This window comes from Lactuca sativa, chromosome 5, assembly GCF_002870075.4.
Source record: "Lactuca sativa cultivar Salinas chromosome 5, Lsat_Salinas_v11, whole genome shotgun sequence".
NCBI classification, from domain to species: Eukaryota; Viridiplantae; Streptophyta; class Magnoliopsida; order Asterales; family Asteraceae; genus Lactuca; species Lactuca sativa.
In genome coordinates, this window is record NC_056627.2 from 195,664,668 (window position 1) to 195,692,491 (window position 27,824).

Below are 27,824 nucleotides of genomic sequence, written 5' to 3' on the forward strand. Positions count from 1 at the left end.
TAGTGTTTGCATATTTCTACAACAAATGGATATGATTCTTATTTATGTTATTTATGGAAATGTCAAGAATTTACCAAATAGGGAGAGTTTTCTCATCGCCCAAAGTTTCAATTGGACAGAAATTTGGAATCACGCAACTTGGTTGCACGATGAATGAGAAATTTCATATTTGGAAATTAGACAAATTCATTGACAAAGTGTCAAGTGAAGGACTAAGAGATCGAGCACACAATGTTGCGTGTTGATCAAGACCACCATAAGAGTAACAATGATATTCGTCATGATTTACTAAAGGTTTAGTAAATATGATTATACTTACAAGATTAAGTGTAATTTTGAATTGATTAAAGGGTTTAGATCAATAGCAGAATGAATAAGAAGAATCAAGTAGGCAGAAAGATAAAAGTTTCTCCATTCTAAGAAGATGGGAGAGTACCTTTTATGTTTTATGATAGGTCTTAATGATTAAGAACCATATCTCAATTGATCCTCTAAGTGAGTCTTAGTACAATTGTATGTCTAAGAAGAGGAATCAAGAATTGAAGAAATGGTTAAATCAATAAGTCAATCATACTTCGTTCCAATAACAAGTCTTAAAGTTAAGATTGTGACAATGAGTGAAAAGTATTAAAGGTTTATAACATTCATCAAATGTGGGAAGTTGTGATGTCTTGAATAAGACAAAGGCCAACTAGTACCAATTTATGAAGTGTTTTGATAAAAGCTACACTAACTCTTGAATATTTGTTTGTCAAAGAAATGGTTATTGACAAAAGAATCGTATATGTCAAGGAGTCAGTGGGAGTCTTAATGGTCTTGAAAGGTTTCAAGAACAAATCAAATAAACCTTATCGATCATCACTAGCACACGAGTTGAGGTTTACAACCTATCGTGTTGACATTATTTTGATTTTGTGCCAATCCAATCGAGTTAATTATGCATGTGACTTCTATGAGTTCTCATTTTGAACGCATAAAAGGCAAAGCACCTTAATCAATGGAAGGTACATTGATAAGAAAAGGTAAGCCGCTTAACTACTTGGAAGACATGGTGGGCAGCTGTGCTACCATAAGGCAAGAAATCAATATTAAGAAAGTTCGATCCATATGAGTTTGAATTCGTCGTAAACTTTGTTTTTGACAAATTCACATGGATAGGAACATATACACCATTTAAATCTAAGTGTCATAAGATTTCCTCCTTCATGAAAATAATTGTGAGGAAATGCTTTCACTAAGACAGATTTTAAGAAGATAGTGATTGTAAAATTGCATTCTCGAATTCAATTATGGTTACGGCATCCCTTTCCATAATTTGAATTGTGAGGTTTGGCAATTAGTCTTAATTGTTTAGACACACATATGAACTATCGAAGGCAAAGGTGTATAAGTTCAAGAAGCATTGATAAAGGATTATCAAAGCACTAAGTATTAGAAACATGAACTTAAGAAATTCAATAAGTATTGTTTTCTGAAAGTTAAGATGTTTATGAATACATGTCGAAGCTAGTGGGAGCATAAGTGTTATGTTTTATAATAATCATCAAGATAGTGGGAGCATAAAAGTTATGATTGTATGATTATTAAGGAAAGTATTGCAAGGTTAGCAATATTAATTATAGAAAACAAGAGTCATACTTTGCAAAGTCGCAATAGTTGAAGAGTTGTTTTGCTATAATTAAGGGAGAGAATATTATGCTTCATTTCAAATCTAAAGGTTTAAGTTGAGAAATGTTAATAATATTTAGTCAAAGGTACAAAGTGTTTTCTTAAAATTTCGATTATGATTACGGCATCCCTCTTCACAATTCGAATTTTGAGAACATAGCAAATAAAACATTATGCATCGTGTCCCATACACTTCGGGTATAGGATCGATTGCAAATGCTTTAATGTTTGACCATTCTAAAATTTTCCAAATGTCAAGCGCATTTAGAGGGAAAAGGGACTAGAATTGGTTTTGACTAAAATAATTAAACAACTATCAAAGGACAATCCAAGTTCGACGAGGATTGGTCGCTTGTGAGTAGTTGGAAGTATAGTATTGGAAAATATGGAAATGTTTCCATATTGGATGGACCATATCGACATCATTACGAATAGATAAGATTCTATTAAGAGTGAGTTGTCATATGGAACATATGGAAGTGTGTCCATATTGGGAATTGAATATTGAGAAATCTATGACTAGATTAGAAACTTCTATGCAAAAGGATGTTCAAAGAAAGTACTTTGAGTGAGAGACATCACATCTATGGAATTGTCTTGTAACAATCTCCGATAGAAGACTTTGTAATATCATTGGCAATAGTCTTTGTGACTTTGGTGCAGTGACATTACAAAAGAGATCATTGCATAAAATGTTAGAATCTAGCATATTCTATAAGTAGCAAGAATTTGATATTCTTTCACTTATGAAAAGGATTTGGAGTTGTGAAATGAGAAGGATTGGAAATGTGTTCAATGTGATCTATTTCACAAAGTAAGAACCATAGGTAAACATTGTGTGCATGCTAGGAGCATGAGACAAGTGTTGTAATTCAAATAAGAAGTTGATTACCCGAAACGACAAATAATGAGTAATCAATATGGTGATAAATAAAAGGTGTTTTATTTATACTCAAAGGTTTGAGGCCATATGGGATTAGTATTATTCTTGTGTTTCACATTTGCATGTTTTGACTTCCAGAATAATTGAGTTTATTAAGAATAATCGAATTATTCAAACGGGCCACAGTCGTTCATATGTTGGAAGTAGATATGAATGAAGACTGTCGTGAATTGGTGTGTGGAATGTCTAGAAAAGTATTAGACATAAGCAAATGTTTGCTGCAACGTTCATGAGTGCTTATGAATGTGATTTGAGCATTGGATTAGACCCACGCTCACTTGGATCACTCCATGGATTGTATCACGAGTGATTGGTGAGACGATAACATCTTATATTCTTGAAACCGAGATGTGTGAGTTGTATCTTGCAAATCGGTTGCACATTGATAATATGTAAACGCACCAGTAACTTGGTGTTATAAAACATATTGTTGTGTGTGATTTGGTGCGTGAGTACAAGCAAGCATTGTATCAAAGTTTATCCGTTCCTTTTATCCAAAGTAGGATAAAAGCGATATCTTTGGGCCCCTCGATGGTTTAGTGATGACAAACGTAAATGCTCGGCCGGGCTAGGGCTAATTTGATTTGTTCAATTAGTCAGTCGTCATAAATCAGAAATCGAGAAGTAGTACAAAGAGAATGATTATAAATCATATCTCATATGATATCTAGAATGGAGGAATATATGATCCCTTATCTAAGGACACGCGTATCTGATATGATCAGAGTTGACAGCGGCTTTGGAAAGCTACGATTGCAGATCGGGATCCGAAGTCATACGCAGAATAGTTGTTAGACATATCCAAGTGGGAGACTGTTGGATTAGTGTCTAAGTCCATAACTATTTTGGTATGTACTTGACCCGATGGTGCATGGTCCTTTTGGGTTGCCTTCACCAAAGCAACTTGATTGGAGAAATAAATAGAGAGATATTATTATGATTTATTAATATGTTATAAGAATAATATATTAAAGGAGAAATCATATTTGTTTAATTAATATTGGTCAATAATTAATTAAGAATTAGTTTTGTGATCAAATGTAATTAATTAAACTAGAGGGGCTGATTTGTAATTATGTGATAGTTACAAAATAAGGTAAGAATTATCTTATAAGTATGGTGGACGAATTTAAGGTTGGAAAGCCTTAGAATTCGAGTGTGATAAGGATTCAAGGATTATCTTATTGGTTGCTTAATGGATAATCAACTAGATAAGGATAATGACTGAAACCCTATCTTTACACCTATATAAACACCCCTAGGGTTATGAATTCGTGTATCCCTTCCCAAGAAGTCTTAGATACGAATTCTAACCTCCCTACTCTCTCTTTATACCTTCTCCACTTGCTTATGGTGTTTGTAAGCCATTAGAGGAGTGACACTTGTGACTCTCTGCTTTCCAAGGTCAATTCAAGGAGGAATTAGATTGTTATTGCTATGTAACAATCAATGTATGTTCTTAAACCTATTTACATGTGAATTCTGATTTCCATATGCTAGAATTAGGGTTCAAGTCTTGGATTCAAAGTATGTACAATAGAGAAACCTAGATCCGAGCTTTAGGGTTTGTATGAGCACATAGGATGTCTTATGACCAAAACCCATCAAAATTGACATCCTTCTATGGTGCTTTTACGATCTAATCCACAGCCACCTAGATCAGCATCTGAAAAGGCTTGCACAAAAAATCCGGAATTGGCTGGATACCATAAACCTAGGGAGGAGGTTCGCTTGAAATAGCGAAAGATGTTCTTCATTGCTTGAAGATGAGGTTCTCGAGGGTTGGCTTGAAATCGAGCACAATAACATACTGAGAACATGATATCAGGTCTACTGGCTGTAAGATACATCAAAGACCCGATCATCTGCCGATAGAGCGTTGTATCAGCTGCTGGTTTCTCCAATGATGGTGTGAGTTTCGTGCCAAAATCCATCGGTACTTTTACTTTGGAGTCTCCCGTCATTCCAAACTTGGTGAGCAAAGCTTTGGTATATGCTTCCTGATTAATAAAAATGCCTTCGGGTCCCTGTCTAATGTTCAATCCAAGAAATAAATTAATAGCACCCATTGAGCTCATCTCAAACTTAGTTTCCATCAACTTTCGGAATTTAGCTGTTAAGCTAGGATTCGTGGAGCCAAAGATGATGTCATCAACGTAAATTTGGACTATCATAAGGTGGTTACCTTCTCGCTTACGAAAGAAGGTTGGGTCAACCGAACCTTGTTTGAATTTAGACATCTTTACAAACCGAGTAAGAGTTTCATACCATGCTCTTGGAGCTTGTTTCAGGCCATAGACGGCTTTGTCGAGGATATAGCAGTGATCAGCATACTTCTCATTTACAAATCTTGGCGGTTGCTCAACGTACACGGTTTCTTCAAGTTCACCGTTGAGGAAGGCACATTTCACGTCCATTTGATAGACTTCAAAGTTCTTGTGAGCTGCATACGCTAGAAAGATCCGAACAGATTCCAGTCTAGCCACTGGATCGAAGGTTTCTTCATAATCGATTCCCTCTTCTTGAAAATATCCTTTGACCACCAGGCTTGCTTTATTACGAATGACATTTCCTTCTTTGTCCATCTTGTTTCGGAATACCCATTTGAGACCGACAACCGAAGCATCCTTTGGTGTTGGAATAACACGCCATACCTTGTTTCTTTCAAACTCATTTAACTCATCATGCATGGCTTGAACCCAATCTGAATGATCAAGAGCCGAATTAACAGTCTCTGGCTCGATTTTGGACACGAAAGAATTGAACATGTAGAACTCAACTTTTGAAAATAGAGCAGCCTGTTTCGCATTGATTTGAGATCGTGTCAACACCTTTTCAGAGGATTCCCCAATAATTTGAGTTTGAGGATGATCTTTGGTCCATTTCAAAAGTGGAGGAAATTTTGGATCATAGATGGGATCCAATTCAACATTAAATTCTTCTTCGAGTTCAGACAGATTGTCATCTTCACTAACTGTTTTCTCCCCCTCGAAGAATGATTCCTGTTCAGGACCAACATTTGTACATCCTTCATTTGTTGGATTTTCAGTGGAGGTGGTTGTATTTGTTGATGACTCCTCCCCCTGAAAAGAAGAACCTTGATCATGATTAGGAGAAGAACTCTCCCCCTCGACAGTAGGATGGTCATTAGAAGGTTGGCCTCCAGTTGTATCTTCGGTTCCTTTGGATTGTTCCTCAGCCATTTTCCTAGCAGCATCATCTATAACTTGTTTCAAGTTGTCAACTTTGTTGTCTACAGCTGTTGACTCTGAGTCGATCGCTTTCTGAGGTTCATCAAACAAGAGCATGAATTGGTCAAAAAGATTCGAGATTGAGACAGTAACTTGACCGTTCTTTGGAAATATGTCTTGTGATGCGTCTTCGGTTGCCCTTAACTTCTTAACATAACTATCATCAAAAGTGACATAGTATGTTTCTTCAGTTTTCTTCGAGCGTTTATTGAGAACTCTATATGCCTTGGAGTTCAGGGAGTAGCCTAATAAAATTCTGTCATCCGCCTTAGCATCGAACTTGTTGCGATTCTCTTTGGAGTTGAAAATGAAGTACCTAGAACCGAACACATGAAAGAATTTCACGTTTGGTTTTTGGTTGTTCAGAATCTCGTAAGGAGTAATGGAGAACCATTTATTCAAGTAAGATCGATTCTGAGTATAGCATGCAGCCACAATTGCATCAGCCCAGAAGTATAATGGCAGGGATGCGAAGCATAACATGGTGCGAGCAGCTTCACACAGGGATCGGTTTCTCCTTTCAACAATGTTGTTTCATTGTGGAGTATAGGGGGTTGAGAAATTGTGAGTTGTCCCCTTTTCAGCAAGAAAACTTTCGAAATCTTTCTTTTTGAATTCCAGGCCATTATCGCTCCTTATATTACGAACAATCTTTCTGAGTTGTATTTCTATCTGTTTAATGAAGAGCTTGAGCTTTGTTACAGCTTCTGAATTTTGCTTGAGAAAGAAGGTCCATGTGAACCTTGAGAAATCATCTACTATTACCAGAATGTACTTGTTTCCTCCAATGCTTTCAGTGGACGATGGACCACATAAATCAATATGTAGTAATTCCAATGGTTCTATTACCTTAGTGTTGATAATAGAAGGATGGCTCTGCCGACTCTACTTTCCCATTTAACATGCTGCACAGAGATGTTCTTTATCGAATTTCAGAAGTGGCAGCCCTCGAACATGATATCCCAAAACTCATTTGTTGATGTCCTTGAAGTTCAGGTGAGAGAGCCTCCTATGCCATAGCCAACTTTCATCGGAGGGAGCCTTTGTGAGCAAACAGATTGCTGGTTTTCCCTTTATCGGATTGAGATTCAGTGGATACATTTCTCCTTTTCGCTTGGATCTTAAAAGAACGTTGCTTGACTTCTTCTCGACAATTTCTGATCCTTCGTCGTCGAAAGATACTTTTAACCCGGTACCAACCACCAGCTGCGATACACTTATGAGGTTGTGTTGGAGCCCTTCAACGTATGCTACCTTCCTTATGGAGAATTTGTCGTTAGTGATCATTTCGTAACATTTAATCGTTCCAAACAAGTTGTTGCCATACTTTACAATGCCACCATCTTTTAGAGAGCGAAACTCCTTTAGTTCCTCCTTCCTTCCTGTCATGTGACGCGAGCAGCCACTGTCGATGTACCATTCTTCGTCAAACTGCTTGTCACGTATAACCTGCAAAAATTAAGCAGATTTAGGAACCCAAAGTTTCTTGGGTCCATGTGAACCTTTTACAGGACAAGGTATTGTAAGAGAAATATCAACCATATATGTACGTTTAACTAAAGTTGTTTCATCTTTTCTTTTAATGGTGAAAACTTTAATTTTTGTTGACTTAGAAGGACTAGGGTTTTTGACAGACGGACTAGGATTTTGAGATTTGAATTTAGGAGAGACGTTAGGTTTTTGGTTTTTGATATTAGACTTGAGGGCTTGAGGACCGAAACTTTTCTTTCGGTTGGATTTGGATGAGGGACCGAAACTCTTCTTTCGGTTGTTTAGGGATGAGGGACCGAAACTTCCCTTTTGGTTGTAATTGGAAGATGAACCGAAACCGCCCTTTCGGTTGTTTAGCGATGAGGGACCGAAACCCTCCTTTCGGTTGTAGTTGGAATATGAACCGAAACTACCCTTTCGGTTCTGTTCACTTGAGGGACCGAAACTGCCCTTTCGGTTCCAATCTTTTGAAGGACCGAAACCGCTCTTTTGGTTCCTGTCATAACTGTGCTTCTGGTTCCCTGAGTTTTCCTCCAATTCCGACTTTCTTTCAATCCTTACAAAATCAGGATTTTGAGAGTTCCAGAATCATTTTCTTTCGGAGAGATTCTTCTTGTATCTAACATTCCATTGATGCTTTCGTTCAACGACCTGTTTGGGATTTCTATGAATGTTGGCCTTTCTTTTAGAAGCATGAGCACAACATTCACTCTTTGTTGAAGAGGAATCACTCGTGGTTTGTGTCGGTTCATCCACACAAGGTTTGGTTCCAGTTGTGCTCGGCACATCGTACTTTGTAGGGTCATTGAGTGGTTCAGGTATATATCTACCTTTCACTCTCCATGAGGTTTTCTAAGAGAGGCCCTTCGTCTCGTCTGCATTGTTGATTGGGCTGACCAAAAGTACTCATCACATCCACCAACATTTTCTTCTTCTACCATTGTTGTTAACTCTGCAGTTTATTGTGGAGTGACCCCCGAAACAGTGTAAACTTGATTTGGGGTAGTTTGAACCTTCTTTTACTTAACTGCTTTAGCCTTGAGAGATTTGGTCTTGTCGGTACTGGAGCGAGCAAACTCAACAGAGTTTTCAGAAATGAGGTTCTTATTGGACTGTGGTTCATTCTTGGCTAATTTGGAACAGTCTACCAAATCTTCTAAAAAAATTTCACTCATATCATCATCCTCATTAAGTTCAGATGTATTTTCAACATCAATTTTGTTATCTGAACTCAAGTTGGCATTCAATGAATCAAATTTTTGTATAGTTTCGGCTCTCAATTTCAATCTATCATTTTCATTAAGTAGATTTTTGAGCATGTCCTTGTGGTCCTTGGACTTTATGTAAGATTCAATTTTGTCCAGACCTATCTTATATGTTGGGGACACTTCATCAGAGGACACGACACTTTCACAGTTGTATGCTTTGGCATTGATTTCATCCTCCTTTAATTCAAGGAAAGGTAAAATCATACGATGAATTTTCTTCCCTATTTCACAATCAAGATGCAACTGAATAATGCTAAAATAAAGCCTCTTAGCAATTAAAAAGAAAACATGTCTTTGTTTGAGAAGCTTAAGATTGTCTCTTTGCAAATAAATCGAATCATCTTTTGATCTAATTAATTCCTTTTCCTTTTGCTTGATCCACATTCTTCGTTCCTCACTCTTTGAAGAAATCCTGTTGATTTGATCAGTTAGGTTAGAATTCGTGACACGGGTTTGGGTAAGACTGCTACTTATGCTAGAGAATTTTGACTTCAAATTATTTAATTCCTTTTTTAATAATTATTAGCAGGTAATTTTAGAGAAGCAAGACTATCTTGTACCTTTTTGATCAACTCATCGCATTCGTTGATCTAAGCACTGACAGGCTCTGATACCAATTGATGAGTTAAAAAAAAACTCTTAGATCGTTTAGATCTTTCACAAGTGCGATAAAAGAATTCTAACAGTTTAAGAACAAATAAGAACAAACACAGATCAGAATCAAATATGAGCTTATGCTTCAAAACTGAGTCACGCCTCAGCAGAGCTCGATGAAGAACTTCCGCTATAGAGGCGAGCTAGGGTTTACAGAATAGTAAATACGAAAATAATGAAAGCGTTAACTTCTAAGCCTGCATGCATGCAGCTTATATACTAAAGCCTAATGTAAAATAATGCACGGTTGTATAGACCCAATACCGACAACTAAACTAGGCTATGAACCGAGCCCATGACGCAATCCTCTAGACTCAACATGGATAGTGCTTAGAAAGAGTGGCAACTCTGAGCTTTACAGAGATAGTCATGATTTCAACGCATGGACTAGGGTCGATCTGACGGAATTGTCATGAGCTCCTTTTTCGAATCTCACAAACTATCCACTGGCGACCCAGTTTAAGCATTTCCTTGAAAATCAGGTTAAAAAGGGGTTTCCTGCCATGAAAACTATTGAATCCGTTACGTTAAAGCATCCTGATATTATAGATCCTAAAACTGACAAACCTCTGCAAGTTGTGATGTGGCCTGCAACCAAGCAGGTTAAACAGTTCCCTGTGCTTCAGAATTATCAAGACGGATCTTTAGGCTCAATGGAGTGTAGGGTTTTCAATGAGATTACTTCAGCCGCTGTAATCAAGCTCAAGAATGGATGTATCCGACTCTATGATCGAAGAGATTTGTTACAATTTCGAAAGTGGGATATTCATCACCTAAGCAACTTTCAGATATTGGTTGCGGAGGAGATTGTTGAGGATGCTACGAAGGTGTATACGACCATGGTTGCTGAGATTCTGAATAAGCATATGTAGAACGGGGCGATGGGGCAAGCGGACGTTATGGTAGTCAACAAGGGTTAACTTCAAGCTAGCACCAAACCAAGGGGGAGATTGAAAGTCCCAATTAGTGGTTTGGTCTAGGCTTTGCATTGTAATAATGGTTGTGTATAGATAGAGTATTTTGGTGGGCTTAATAGTGTTTACGGTTTTGTAGTGAGTTTACGGCCGTAAACTCCTTACGGTCGTAGTTCCTTATAAATAGCGGGTTAGCCAATCGTGTTTAGTTGTTGATGCCTAGTTGTTCACGGTCGTATATTGAGTTGTACCAGACATTTTTCAGCAATAGAACGTGTGCAAGCTTGATTTCTTTTCCTTCTTCTATTATTCTTGTTTCTGTGATTGTGTTTGCTTTTGATCACTGGTAAGATCCATTTTAGGACCTTACAAGAACAACATAAGTATGGTAGATACTTACATTCTACAAATGGGAACAGATAATTCAATAACGTACAATTAGGGAAAATATAGGATTTTCTAGGGTAAACATCAGCACTTTGCAATGACTAGTAAATTATTCAATTAACGAATATTCATTATTAATTCTATAATTCCTTAGTTAATGAATCTGGGTTACGCATGAAGAATATCTGATAGACTGTGGAATGTGTGATTTCTGCCTCATTCCATGTTCCTTATTTGGTTGTGGGTTTAGGGAAGATCCACTCAATTAACCGTCTATTCGATATTGGTTTATGCGTAATTAGTATGAACCAAGAAGTTATAGAAAGAGTGGGTTTAATCATACTTTTCTGAAGAAAACATTGGATTTTCTTGTGAAACACTTTCAACAGATATCAAAGGATCATTACAGTTAACTTTGTAAGTACCTAGTGACTACTCCAGGATTACATACATGAGGATCCGACAACCAGTGGAATCTATGGTCTCTGCCTCTTTTCCTGTTCCTTGTTTGGTTGTGGGCTTAGGGCAGAACCACACAATCGATTGTTTGTTCGATCTGGATTGTATATGATTTTTATACACTAAGTACTCCCAGGAAGAACTAGCAAGAATCATTTTTACTTAACATTCATTACATCAGAAAATATAAGGTTTTCAGGAGAAACATATCGTAGTTAATGAAAGAACACAAAATAGTTTTCCAAAACAAAACGTTTATGAACTCACCAGCTTTATGTTGATACTCTTTCAAAACCTACTTGTATTCTCAGGACACTAGTAGACAGGTACACGCACCGGGTTCTAGAAGATGGAGCATAGTAGCTTTAACCCTTTACTTGTTATTTACTGTTGGTGCCAATAATGTATGATTCAAATGCAATGTAAACATATTACTATTAATACAATGGATGTTGTTTCTTTGATTACTATTATTCAATTGTTGTGATACTACACATGACGTCCTCCGCCCCCGAACGTTTCCGCCGTTTCGATTTGGGGGTGTGACATATAAAACTTATTTAGGGTATTTTATCTAAAATCTTGGATCCAAGAAGATCTCAACCTGTGTTTTATAATTTTTTTGGTTTCGTACTTCAGGACTATCACATAAGCATCAACTAGATGATAAGTACCGAAGAGCAGGATTATTTTTGCATAAAGTCGTTCTGAAATCCAGCAACTCAAGCGATAATTCAAACTTGTCACCTCCCCCGTAAGTAGTCTATCAGTAGTGAAATTAATTATAATATATTTAGTTGATGATCTAAGGACAAATATTTATAGAGTATATGTTCCTAGATTATAGTTGTATTTCCTAAAGAATTACTAATTTGCTATAACCTTTAGCCTTGATACGAATCTATCACACACTTAGCCTGGCGGTCGAAACGTCGGGCAACACGATGTTGGCATAGTGGATCATAGATAAGGATGTCACATGTCCTTCATGACATAAATATCACTGCCATTCAACAAATAATAACTTACAAGAAACTTTATTTTTATTACATTGAGTGTTGTCTTTGAAACCATACTCATCGGTAGACTACGAATCATTTCATAATACTTGGCTAAAAGGTCTTCTGTCTCCAATGGTGACCTAGGAATACATGTGATTTTTTGAAAGTTCAACATAATGTTGGTGATTCCTTAGGTTTTGTATACTTGAATATACTATTTCGATTTATTTAGATCAACTCGTGTTGTATTTCTTAGCTTATATTGTGTATTAAGTGTTCCTTTAATATTTCTAGCATATTGTATTACAGATAGTTTGGTAACTACATCTGAACTTATAGGGATAGATAGCATATTGTCTTAATTTTGTTGATTACAAATTCCATTGATGCTATCAAGGTAATATTCCCCTAATACTCTTTTTATAGTATTGTATGCACTACTTCCCTACTCAAGGCATTCCTTAAGAGTAGTAAATTTAAGTTTAATAAGGGTAATCTAAAATCAGTTCCCTGAGTTTGAATTTACGATAACTACTTGTCTAATTAGTATTATATGATAGTTAGTCTAACTTCAACAAAGTTACGATGAGTTCCTATAATCGAGCTATGACTGTTGATTCCTGAAAACCACGATGCTTCATAGGACGTCATAAATGTGTTTAGAATGTTATGTCTGCTTCAACTTGCTCTCAGGTTGTAGCTAGCAACCACATGTGGATGTGTCAATCCTGTATAGATCTATACATATATCTCCCGATCACTTAAGATTTAATGATTATAGGCAGGGAGCTAGCTGAAAATCTTTCAGCATGCTGATGAACCACGTCTCATCTAACTCATGTTGTGAGGGCCTCCCTTGGTTGGCCATATTGTTATTCTTGTTATATTTATAAGGGTTTACTTATTATATACACATTATTTATATTAAACATATATACAGTTAGTGTGTTTTGCGTAGCTGAGTATTTTGGCAGAGTAACGACATTGTACTAAGCTTATATAAAAGGGTGCCTATAATAGCGACTAGAGTACCAGCGTTTACTAGAAACTGGACAACGTAACAACTAAGTATGATCTTATCTATCAGTGTGAATTAGTGTAACAATATAACAATCGATTCAAGTGTAACACCGTAAATTTCAAAACAATTTTTCGCATTTTATACAAAACACAATTCATTCAATATTCATAAAAACATCATTGTTTGAAACTCGAATTAGTAGCATATAAAAATCCCAAGATCTCATAACCTAAAACTCTCGTGAGTGTACTGATCAGGCCGGCGCCTTTCCGCGATCCTCACTAGTACCTGAAACAAATAACACCAAACACTGTAAGCACAAAGCTGAGTGAGTTCCCCAAAATACCACACATAGCACATATTAGCCACTCGAGGCTATAACTCTGTGGATCCGTGGACCCTACTCTGTGAACCCTCTGGTTCTAACTCTGTGAACCTTCCGGTTCCAACTCTATAAACATGCACGGCATAAATCATATAGAAATAATGCAGTATAACACATAACATACATATAGCATACAAATACTCTGTCACATAACTCTGATTACCTACTCAAGGTAAGGTATAGTGAGAAGACTCACATTGCGTATCTCGGTAACTCGTAAATCCCTGAAATCACTAGTGCTCGATCTACCGAGCTATAGTCCTCCTATAACACAATACATCTCTAATTAACACTTTCCCAACTAAGGTTGACTAACCCTATCAAGTCAACACTGGTCAACTCTGGTCAATGGTCAACAGTCAACTCAGCTCGCCGAGTCTGGCGTGGACTCGTCGAGTCTCTACGGGGACCCGATTCCTCTGATTCCCTTCCGACTCACCGAGTCACTCACCCGACTTGGTTACTCAACCCTTGGTTCGAAATCACTGAACAACCCACACCAACTCGTCGAGTCTGGAAATGGACTCGGCGAGTGCATTCCATGCACAACCCCAAACGACCTTCTAAGGTCAGATCTGCTCCACTAACTCATAGATCGAGTCCTTCCAAGCTTATTTATCACGTAATGTTCATGTCTTGGCGCTCATAACACAACTAATGACTCATAAATGGTGTTTTGACCTCAAGCACAAAGATCCCAAACCAAAACCTCCATGGATTCATAAAAAGCTTGGACAAAGGGACACTCTGGACCTCCAAGGGTCTAGATCCAGAACCTAACTCGCTTAAGGGACCAAGGAAGCACTAGATCGAGCCACAAAAGGGCTCAATAAGCCCTAAATCAACATGAACATCACCTTAACAGAAAATGGTTCGAAAATAGTACCTCAAACGTGATGTTTTGGACCTCAGATCTTCAGGAAGTTGATCCTCTTGTTTCCCCTTGGCTATAGCTTCCTTTCCCTTGCTAGATAACACCTCCAAGGTCAACAATGGCTCCTTCTCTCATTCCAAATGCTCAAGCTCACTAGGGTTTTGCTCTGGGGACTGGTAAGCACAAATGACAGCCATAAGGCCCTTTAAATAGGGCCTAAAACCGAGAAATTAGGGTTTCATTAAACAACGCAGACTCTCCGAGTCCACCAATGTGACTCGTCGAGTCCGGTCATTAATCCGGGTGAGAAATCGCGTCTCTACTCGGCGAGTCTACGCACCAACTCGTCGAGTTCTTCCACAAAACTCAAAATAAAATGACTAAAAATAATACCTGAAATTCCGGATGTTACAATTCTCCCCCAGTTGAATCTGACATCGCCCTCGAAGTCTCATTCCTGAAATAGCTCCGGATGCTGCTCCCGCATCTCACGCTCTGGCTCCCAGGTCAACTCGGATCCCTTCCGATGTTTCCACTGAACCTGTACCAGAGGCACCTCCTTGTTCCTCCGAATGTTGATCTTCCGATCGACAATCGCAACTGGTCTCTCCACGTAGTTCAGGCTCGCATCCACCTGGATGTCCTATAACGGCACTACCGCCGACTCGTCGGCTATACACTTCCTCAACTGAGACACATGGAATGTATTATGAATCCGCTCCAATTCCGCAGGTAGCTCCAAGCGATACGCTACCCTGCCTACCCTCGCGATCACTCTGAACGGCCCAATATACCGGGGCCCTAGCTTGCCCCTCTTCCTGAATCGGATCACTCCTTTCCAAGGAGATACCTTCAGGAGAACATAATCACCGACCTAGAACTCGAGCTCGGATCGACGTCTATCCGCATAACTCTTTTGGCGGCTCTGGGCGGTCAACAATCTCTGCCTGACCCGTTGTATCTGCTCTGTTGTCTGAAGCACAATCTATGTGCTACCCATAACACGCTGCCCGACCTCTCCCCAGCAAATGGGGGTCCGACACCTCCTCCCATACAACAGCTCAAAGGGCGGCATACCAATGCTCGAATGATGGCTGTTGTTGTAGGAAAACTCCACCAAGGGAAAATACGTGTCCCAACTCCCCCCAAAGTCCAACACACATGCCCGGAGCATGTCTTCGAGCGTCTGAATCGTCCGCTCACTCTGCCCGTCAGTCTGGGGGTGATATGTGGTACTGAAATGCAGCCTAGTACCCAACTCCTCGTGACACTTCTTCTAGAATCTGGAAGTGAAACGCACATCTCGGTCTGAAACAATCGAGATCGGCACTTCATGCCGTGATACCACTTCCCTCACGTACATCTCTGCTAATTTCTCTGCGGAAGAACTCTCATTGATAGCAAGGAAGTGGGCGCTCTTTGTCAACCTGTCCACAATCACCCAAATTGCATCGACTCCCCTAGCAGTCGTTGGCAATTTGGTGATAAAATCCATGGTAATCTGTTCCCACTTCCATTCGGGAACCTCCAACGGCTGCAACTTACCATGTGGTCTCTGGTGCTCGGCCTTAACCCTACGGCATGTTAAGCACCTATCAACAAACCACGCAACATCCCTCTTCATACAGTGCCACCAATACTCTCTCCTCAGGTCCAAATACATCTTAGTGGCCCCAGGATGGATCGAGAATTTCGACCGATGAGCCTCTTCCATCAAAATGGTACGCATACCTCCCACAAACGGTACCCATACACGCCCCTGAAATGTCATAAGCCCCCGACCATCGGTAACGAACTCCGATACCAACCCAACAACTCGTTCTCTCTTCTGGTTCTCTGATCTCACGGCCTCAGCCTGTGCTCCACGAATGGTGTCCAACACCGGAGCCATCACGGTCAATCGCAAACATACATCTCGCAATGGGGCGCTCTCCGCCCTGCGACTCAGGGCGTCGGCTACCACATTAACCTTGCCCGGATGATACAGGATCTCACAAACATAATCCTTGACCACATCCAACCACCTCCTCTGCCACATATTTAGGTTAGGCTGATCCATCAAATACTTCAGGCTCTTATGGTCCGTGTATATCGTACACCGAACCCCATAAAGATAGTGACGCCAAATTTTAAGGGCGAACACCACTGTCCCCAACTCTAGATCATGGGTGGGATACCTCATCTCATGAGGCTTCAGCTGCCTCGATGCGTATGCTATCACATGTCCTCTCTGCATCAGCACCGCTCCCAACCCCAAGATCGACGCATCACAGTATACCACAAAGTCCTCCATCCCCTCTGGGAGGGCTAACACTGGGGCTTCGCATAACCTTTGGTGAAGCGTCTCAAAGGAGGCCTGTTGCTCGGGGCCCCATGAAAAAGCGACACCCTTTCGGGTCAACCTGGTGAGTGGCATTGCGATCTTAGAGAAATCCCTGATAAATCTCCGATAATAACCTGCCAACCCTAAGAAACTCCTGATCTCGGAGGGTGACCTTCGCACCTCCCAACTAATCACTGCCTCGACTTTGGTCGGGTCGACCAATATCCCTTTCTGGTTAACGAGATGCCCTAGGAATTGGACCTCTCGCAACCAGAAATCACACTTGGAGAATTTGGCATAAAGCCTCTCTGATCTCAGAACTCCGAGGATCTCCCTCAAATGCTCCTCATGCTGCTCTCTAGATCTCGAATATACCAAAATGTCGTCGATGAATACAATCACCGACCGATCCAACATCGGCCTGCACACTCGGTTCATGAGATCCATAAACACTGTCGGGGCATTGGTGAGCCCGAAAGGCATCACCACAAACTCGTAACGCCCATAATGCGTCCTAAACGCTGTCTTCTGGATGTCCTCATCTCGCACCCTCACCTGATGATATCCAGACCTCAAATCGATCTTGGAGAACCAAGATGCTCCCTGTAACTGGTCGAACAAATCGTCGATCCTCGGCAACGGGTAACGGTTCTTGACCGTCAGCTTGTTCAACTCTCGGTAATCAATGCACATCCGGTGTGTACCATCCTTCTTCTTGACAAAAAGGATAGGCGCTCCCCACGGCGAGCTGCTCGGCCGAATAAATCCCTTTCCTAGCAGTTCCTGAAGCTGTGAGGATAACTCTTGCATCTCTGGAGGTGCAAGGCGATAAGGCACCTTGGCGATAGGCGCGGCCCCCGGAACCAAATTGATACTGAACTCCACTTGCCTCACGGGAGGCACACCCGGCAACTCCTCTGGAAATACATACGGGAACTCACGCACTATCAGAACCTCCTCAACTGACCTCGGCCTCTCTGAATCAACCCGTGTATCCATCACATACGCCACAAAGCCCTTACAGCTCTGCTGTAGACACTGCCTCACCCTAGCGGCCGAACAAAACGCTGACCCAAAATGTGTACCCTCGCCGTACACCGTAAGAACTCCCCCACTAGGGTCTCGTATGGTCACCAGCTGCCGCTCGCAGTCGATAACCGCACCGAATCTGCTCAACCAGTCCATGCCCACAATGACACAAACGTCACCCATCGCAATAGGAACCAAATCAATCGGAAACTCAACACCGAAAATCTCGAATACGCATCCACGGATCACCTCCGTGGCATATATCACCCTCTCGTCAGCTATGGAAAATCTCAGAGGCCGACTCAACGCCTCACGACTAATACTGATATGCTGACTAAAAGCCAAAGATACAAAAGACCGACTCGCACCCGAGTCAAATAACACCAAGGCATGTACAGAATTCACAAGAAAAGTACCTACGCATAACATTATATAAGCATAATATCTCAACATCAAAATAAATACACGAAGGAATATATACCAGCCACGACATCGGGCGCTGCGCAGACCTCCTCCGCAGTCAACTGAAAGGCTCTCCCTCGTGCCCTCGGCACCTCCGTCTTCACTGGCCAACTCTCGGTAGCTCTGATGGCGGCAGGGGCAGATCCCTGAGGTGCTCCCTGAGCTGATCCCCGCAACTGTGGACACTCTGCCTTCTGGTGTCCGGTCTGGTTGAAGTGAAAACACACTGCAAACCCCTTGGGGCAATACTTGTCCATATGCCCCTCCTTGCCACACTTGTAGCAAGATCCAGCTCTACAAACTCCATCATGACCCTTGCCGCACTTTCCACAAGTGCGACCGTTCTGACTCCCTGATTTGGGATCAGCGGGCTTGGCCCGCTTGGCTGCCGGCTGGGACTGTGCCGGTCGCCGATCCCTCCCATGAGACTCCGCCTCCTCCCTAGCCTGAGTCTCTAGCTCGATCTCCCTCTTCCGGGCATTTGCCTGATGTGACAACCCGAAATTTCCATTTTGAACAAACCATATCAAGCCAATAGATGTAGATCAGTTACAGTGAAAACTCAGATTTCGAGTATAAGTTTGGCAGTTTTCAGGATTTTACACTTAAGGAGATATTAGGAGAGTGGATGCACTAGGATTTTGTGCAACACTGTAAATCCAATACTCTAGGACATTAGAATCCATTCCGAGAATAGAAATATTTTCTTCCAAAAATCTCAGGACTATAAATAGAATTCTGAACCAAATTGGTTCATTAGTTGAATTCCAATTAGAGAAAAGCCAAATTCTCTCTCCCGGATCTTCGGGTTTTTATCCCAAATCGTGAGTATACTTCTCTAGTTGTTTTATAATACTTTTTATAAGCTTAATAACATAGATTACATGCCAAATATGTGAGATCCGGGAGTTTACCGCCCAAGAACGTTCTTGGGGAGTAAACTCCATTTTAAGGTCCTAAAGGGTTCCAATGACCCTCAAGGCTTTAGAACTCGAACTAGGAGCCTCCAATTCATGCCTTATACCACAAAACAATTAGAAATCATGGCTAGAAAGGAGTTTACGGCCAAGGAGCTTCTTAGGCCGTAAACTCCAAGTTTTAAGTGGTCTGGTGGGATATCGGGTACTCGTCCGAAAGTCATTTAAATATTAGTTATATATCATGTGTACATATATAGTCATAAAAGGTCCTTCCAATTCATCCCATGCCCTTGGGTAGCAAGGGTATACATCCATGACCATACGTACTAGTTAGATTACTAGTAAGCTACCATTTGGGTAGTTTAGGAAGATACTAGAACTATTACCAGAACGCGATATCATAAAATGAGTCAGTTCATTCATGAGTCAATACTTGCTAGATAGAGAGAGAACACATGTAAAGCTAGTACATTTACAGGATTATTTTTACATGAGTACAATTACATAGGTACATTTACATGATTACATTTACATAGTTAAGATATGGCGAGTTATCATTAAATTTTTATACGTATAGATTACGTTATATATTCCTCAATCTTACCTTTACCTTGTGATACAATCACATAATCGACGAGATAGATTGGATTTAATGTCCTAGTACCAAAGGATACGTTGCGGGATTGACCATTCCTAGAATCTCTGTTAGCTACAGAGGTAAAAGCACATCCACGGATGTCAACGGTTGATACCATTACAGGTATACTTTAAGGGACTGACTATTCCTATACCCAACTGTTAGCAACAGAGGTAAATGTACATCTACGGATGTCATCAGTTAACATCGTTAGTTACCCTGGTACCAAAGGGTAATACTTAGGTTGGTTGTATTATTATCTTTATTTTGTGACTCATTCACATAACCAATGAAGTGAATTATATTTGAATATCCTAGTACTAAAGGATACAATTTCTTATAATAATAATAATAATAACCCAGTCGGGTCTTGGTAGAAGGCAAAAATCAGAACAGTTAGGTCTTAGTAGAAGACTCCACTTTATAATAGTAGGAATTATAGGGATTCCTAGGGCTTTTCAAACATTTACAGTTGTTCTACAAACATTTTCATACTTATACGTGCTTTTGTTCAAAACAATGTCAAGTCTTAAATTACAAGTTTTACAAATTAAGACACATTAATACTTATGATCCCACCAGTTTTAAAGCTGATACTCGCTTTCAAAATTACTTGTATCCTCAGGTCATCATAGACAGGTACCGATGCAAGGAGAAAGGAAGATGGAGCTTGTTCAAGACTTATCTTTCATTTTGATTTATGCTTTAGTGTTTATCAAAATTTGACAGAACACAATTGTATAATAATTATTTTATTAATGCAATGGATGATGTTGTTTCTTGTTTACTACTTTACTTTGTTGTTGATATTATACATGACGTCCTCCGCCCCAGAACATTTCCGTCGTTCTTGGTTTTGGGGTGCGACACCTGAAGCTCGGTAAATGTCCGGTACGAGGAGTTTGCCACGAACTCCCGAATGTCTTTCCTCAAGATACTTAAATATCGGCTCATACGTGCCTGCTCAGTGGACACGTGCTCAGGGCAGAACATCGCCCTCTCATGGAACATCCTGGTAATCACCGTAACAGACTCAGTACCCTGCTTGAGGGTCAGAAACTCCTGGGCCAAACGCTCCCTCTCCACCTGGGGAACATACTCATCTTGGAACATGGCAGTGAACCTCTCCCAGGTCACTGCCGCAAGCTCAGCAGGCGTATAGTGCGCCGTCACAAACTTCCACCAGTCCTTCGCTCCCAAGCGAAGCTGGTTCAGTGCGAACCAGACTCTCAAATGCTCAGGAGATGAGCAAGTAAAGAAACACCCCTCTATGTCTGAAATCCATCTCATAGCCGCCACCGGGTCCTGGGTCCCGTCAAAATCCGGCGGTTTTGTGTTGCTGAACTCTCGGAACAGCAACACATCACCACCCTGCGGCCTCGCAACAGCAATAGCTGCGGTGGCCGCTGCAACAGCAGCCTCAGAAAGAGCAGCATAACGCTCATCGAAAGTCTCAATCAACGTGGTCTTAATAGACCTGAACATCTTTGGTATCTCTGCCCTGATGGCCGCAACCACCTCCTCATGGATGATCCGGCGGATCTCCTCATCACTAGCCCCACTGCTCTCTGGCATAAGACGTGTTCTCACCATGATCCACCAATGAAAAACAACATACGATATATTAGAAACTCTCTCAAGCATACTCACACTCGATAACTCATCCCTCCTTGATCCTTGGCATCCTGAAGATTCTTACTTGGACTATACACCGCCCCGGTGCTTCTAGTAGTACGGGCCCAATACTACTGTCTGCACCGTTTCAGTATACACCCCAAGTCCTCCTCTTCGGATCCCAAGTTCCAAGTACTCTATAATCCATGATCCACTCTCTAACAGATCTCTCATAAGCTCATCGCTGCTACCTACTCACTCTCAAGCATCTCATAGCAGCTCACCTCTCCCTAGGCTAAGGCATCACAAATCAGGCCACTCTAGTCCTAATAGGAGTACCTAGCCCACTCTAGCATTAGAATACATCATATCAATATCATAACATATAATATAAGGGTATCTTGGGAAATCATCGTTCGGGCGCGGACTGATCGTACACACGACTTTGCTCTGCATTTTCCAAAAATCTTTTACTCTTTTTGAAAATATTTCTCAAATCCTCAGTTTGAGTTCAAATACGCCCGAAGGTGTACTCGAATCCCTCAAACCAAGGCTCTGATACCAACTTGTAACACCGTAAATTTCAAAACAATTTTTCGCATTTTATACAAAACACAATTCATTCAATATTCATAAAAACATCATTGTTTGGAACTCAAATTACTAGCATATAAAAATCCCAAGATCTCATAACATAAAAATCCCGTGTGTGTACTGATCAGGCCGGCGCCTTTCCGCGATCCCCACTAGTACCTGAAACAAATAACACCAAACATTGTAAGCACAAAGCTTAGTGAGTTCCCCAAAATACCACACATAGCACATATTAGCTACTCAAGGCTATAACTCTGTGGGTCCGTGGACCCTACTCTGTGAACCCTCTGGTTCTAACTCTGTGAACCTTCCGGTTCCAACTCTATAAACATGCACAGCATAAATCATATAGAAATAATGCAGTACAACACATAACATACATATAGCATACAAATACTCTGTCACATAACTCTGATTACCTACTCAAGGTAAGGTATAGTGAGAAGACTCACCTTGCGTATCTCGGTAACTCGTAAATCCCTGAAATCACTAGTGCTCGATCTACTGAGCTATAGTCCTCCTATAACACAATACATCTCTAATTAACACTTTCCCAACTAAGGTTGACTAACCCTATCAAGTCAACACCGGTCAACTCTGGTCAATGGTCAACAGTCAACTCAGCTTACCAAGTTTGGCGTGGACACGCCGAGTCTCTACGGGGACCCAATTCGTCTGAGTCCCTTCCGACTCACCGAGTCACTCACCCGACTCGGTTACTCAACCCCTGGTTCAAAATCACTGAACAACCCGCACCAACTTGTCGAGTCTGGAAATGGACTCGGTGAGTGCATTCCATGCACAACCCAAACGACCTTCTGAGGTCAGATCTGCTCCACTAACTCATAGATCCAGTCCTTCCAGGCTTATTTATCACGTAAAGTTCATGTCTTGGCACTCATAACACACCTAATGACTCATAAATGGTGTTTTGACCTCAAGCACAAAGATCCCAAACCAAAACCTCCATGGATTCATAAAAAGCTTGGACAAAGGGACACTCTGGACCTCCAAGGGTCCAGATCCAGAACCTAACTCGCTTAAGGGACCAAGGAAGCACTAGATCGAGCCACAAAAGGGCTCAATAAGCCCTAAATCAACATGAACATCACCTTAACAGAAAATGGTTCGAAAATAGTACCTGAAACGTGATGTTCTGGACCTCAGATCTTCAAGAAGTTGATCCTCTTGTTTCCCCTTGGCTATAGCTTCCTTTCCCTTGCTAGATAACACCTCCAAGGTCAACAATGGCTCCTTCTCTCACTCCAAACGCTCAAGCTCACTAGGGTTTTGCTCTGGGGACTGGTGAGCACAAATGACGGCCATAAGGCCCTTTAAATAGGCCCTAAACCCGAGAAATTAGGGTTTCATTAAACAGCGCAGACTCTCCGAGTCCACCAATGCGACTCGTCGAGTCCGGTCATTAATCCGGGTGAGAAATCGCGTCTCTACTCGTCGAGTTCTTCCACAAAACTCAAAATAAAACTCAGTAAGATTCTTGCTTACAATTTTTAGTGTATGTTTCAGATACTTCTAGTTCTAAGGTGAAGAGCTTAGGGTGATCGCATCGCACACACCATATCGTTCCGCTTTTTATTCGACTCTTGTGTATTTGGATGTTTTGATCATACTTTGATTTTATCATTGTTTTATGAATATGTTTGCTTGATGGTTTTATTATAATTAAAAAGAAATTTCGGTCTTAATTTTTGGGACGTTACAAACAATTAGGCATAATATTAGCTAAAATTTTGGGGCAGAGTATTTACCGGGCATAATACTATCCTAATGTTATGAGCATAATTATATAAATATAATTACTAATAACTATGTAGTAGTTACATTTTAACATGTATCCCCCCTCCCACCGAAAAGGTTTGGAAAATGGGGCCATGAACTCGCTTGTATTCTATAATTCATGAAACCGTTAATGTAGGGGTAGGATTTGGGAGTCCGGAACTTACGAGGCGCTTTGGGATTCAGTAGCATGGAAATCAAGAGAGAGTGTGGTGTGTGTTGAGGTGTGAGAGTGGATCAGCCTGAGCTTGCTATTTATAGGGAGTTTTGATATGCATGCCACACAATGTGGGTGAACCACCCAGGTGTTGACACATTTCCTCTTACACACGATAGATATTTATTTACTACAGAAGTCACATCTCACCCATACTGAGACAGATTTTTGCGGATTTTATATTTCTAGGGTCGCAGTAGCTTATATAATTTAAAAATGTTATCATGTTCTCAATGTGACGCGACTACTCGTGCACCTAGTTTTGAGCCTAATAGTTGACGTAACTACTGATGATAAGCTTTGAATATACTTAGATATTTTTGGTGGTTACAAGATTGTCCTGCTTACATTTTTGTGTGTTTGTCGTTAAATACTAACGATAGTCGATGACGTATTTTCCCGATTGTTACAGAAAAAAAAAAAAAGATGAGCAACCAAGCATGTGAAATAATGCTCTTATATAGGTTAAATATTTCAATTAAGTAGAATAAGTTAAAAAGGTAGAGTGTGAATATTTGATATATCTTGAAAAATATTTACTTGAATCGACTCCATTATATATATATATATATATATATATATATATATATATATATATATATATATATATATATATATATATGGCTGGGTTCATACATTTCTTACATTTATTGTGTGTTACATGCACCAATAGAAATTTAGTAAAATTAAATAACTATTTAATTAAATAAACATATATATATATATATATATATATATATATATATATATATATATATATTAAGTAATTTCCATAATTTTATGTATATTAAATGATATCCATAATTATAATTCTATTTTTATGGAAATTAATTAAATTCGTCATTAATGTCAACAATAACATTTTTTCAGAATAAATTTGCATCTAGGTTTTCATATATGGGTTTGTAGTTTGTTTGTGGACCCACTCATTTAAAATACAATAAAGTTGCATTAAATATGAAGAAATAAAGTTTATTATACTATAATACACTCTCATTCTGTTAGAATATATTTTCATTCTGCTAGATTAAACTCTCATTCTGCTAGAATACACTCTCATTCTCTATTTTCAAACAACTTTGTTGTATATAGAGTGAGTGTGTCATAAAACTAAATAAGAAGTCATACATGAAAACATAGATGGGAAGTCATTTTGAAAGAATATTTCTGATGATATTAATAACGAATTTAATTAGATTTAAAAAAAAAGAATTATAATTATGGATATAATTTAATATACATATAATTATGGAAATCATTTAATATCTATTTTTATTTGATTAAATAATAATTTAATTTTTACTAATTTCTTATTGATGCATTCTAACAGACAATAGATACGAGAAACACTTGAACCTATATATATATATATATATATATATATATATATATATATATATATATATATATATATATATATATATATATATATATATACATATATATATATATATGTGTGTGTGTGTATAGACACACACACACACACACTATGCGAATATCCACACGTCGCACATAATAAAATTAAAACTTATGGTAATCTGATGTTATTAAAAATATTTCTGTCATTTATATTAACTATAAATAATAATAATTATGACATTTAGTTTATATAAAATTATAATTAATTTGAACAATAGATAAAATAACGTTTATTAAAATCAAATCATTTAATGGTCTCTACTCATGTTTTACGTGTGTATAACATTAGTTATATTTGTCAACTATTTTAATTTACTATTATTATAATTTATTAATTTTAAAAAAAATTAATGGTGTTTTAATTTCATCATGATGATTATTTAAATTATCAACAACTGTTTATAATATATCATAGTTTAATTTCTAAGTTTATATTATTTTCACTGTTATTATTATAAATTAATTTAAAAACAACTGAATTGAATATAGTTCTTATAAAATACAGTTTTTAGACTCCTTTTAGTTAATTCGATTCATAGATTTAGGTTCTTTTGTATTTATTATCTTTAATGTTTTCCTTTTAACTATATTAAAAAACTATACATTGAATTATTTTTTAAAACGTTATTTGATATTTTACTTTAGGTTTTAAATTTTATACTAAATTTTTAAGCTTATTTGATATATTAATATATATTATTTTTTAACAATATATTGAAGTTAACAAATTAAATATATTATATTGATAAGTCACGAAGTCTTCCATTTATGATAATGTTTACCATTAAAAACATATATAAGCTAATAAATAAAGAATTTTATATGGAATTATGAAGAGTTGAGAGTTTCAAATAATGTGATGAAAGAAAAAATGTTTCCTTTGTAATATAACATGATATATATATATATATATATATATATATATATATATATATATATATATATATATATATATATATATATATATATATATATTATTGAAAAATCATGGAAGTGTGCGCAGAATACAACAATATATTTCAATTTTTTATAAATATATGTTTTTTTTAAATATATCAGTGACATTGTTATTAGCTTTTATATAATAAATCTTATAATAAATTGGTATAAACATTGTTTTTTTTAAATTATATGATAATGTATATATCTTTTAAAATTATATAATCCTAAGTGTCTTAATGACGTTTACCTGCAGATACAACAACATATTTAAACTATTTTACATCAACTCATAAATTATACAAATGTTGTGACTTTAAAATGATAATTTCTCCGATACGACAACATATTTAAACTAATAAGATAACTATAATATATTAAAAAGTTAAAGTCATAATTTTATAAATATAAATATAATATGAGATTTTAATATTATAATTTAGTCAATCATTTGAATGATTTCTACCTGCGAGTTATACATGAATTAAATTAAATATAATATTCGGTTTAATGTTATTTATAGTTGTTATTGTTAATTAATTTTTTAAAATTTATTTGCTTAATGTTTTAATTTCTATCATTATATTTTTTTAAAACATCGAACATTGTTTTTTTTTATTATTTTAAATGTAACAATATAATCATTTAATTGAGTTATTTTTAACTATTGTTATTGTAAGTTATTTTTAGCTACTTATTTGAAAACTTTTAACGATTATAAAAATATCTTTAGAAATTAATTTAGTTAAATTGAGATTACAATTTAGTTTTTGTATATGTCACTACAATTTATAACTTTTTACTATTTACAAAATATTCTTTGGTTTTTTTAAGTGAAACTGAAATGTATATTTAAGTTGATACTGTAATGTTATATTCAAATTAATAATTTAAGTATTTTGTCCAAACTGTTTAAAAGTTGTAGGTTTAAACCGATAATGGTTTACATACAACAATGTGTTAAATCTAATATATTAAAATTTAAATACATAACTTTATAATTAAAAGTAAAGATATTATTTTAAAATTGAAATTTAGTTTATTTATGATTACACTTTAGGTTTGATATTTATTTAACTTTATTAACAAACTTATAATCATTATTAGAAATACACTATAATTTATCACTTTTAACTATTTACTAAATATTTTTTTGGTGTGTTTAATTTAAGCTATAATTTATATTTAAGTTGACCCTATAATGTTATTTTTAAATTAATAATTTAAGTATTTTATACAAATTGATCCAAAACTGTATCTTTAAAATGATAATGGTTTACATCCAATACTATCTTAAAACAAATAAATTAAGTATAATATGTTAAGAGTTAAAAAACATAACTTTATAAGTAGAAGTAAATATATTATTTTAATATTAAATTTAGTTTGTATATGATTACAATTTAGGGTTGATATTTATTTAACCGTATTAACCAACTTATAATTATTATTATAAAGAAATTGAAAAGTCATGGGCGTTTCAAATGAATGTGGTGAAAGGAAAAATACATTGGAGTTTCAAATGAATGTGGTGAAAGGAAAAATGTTTCATTTATA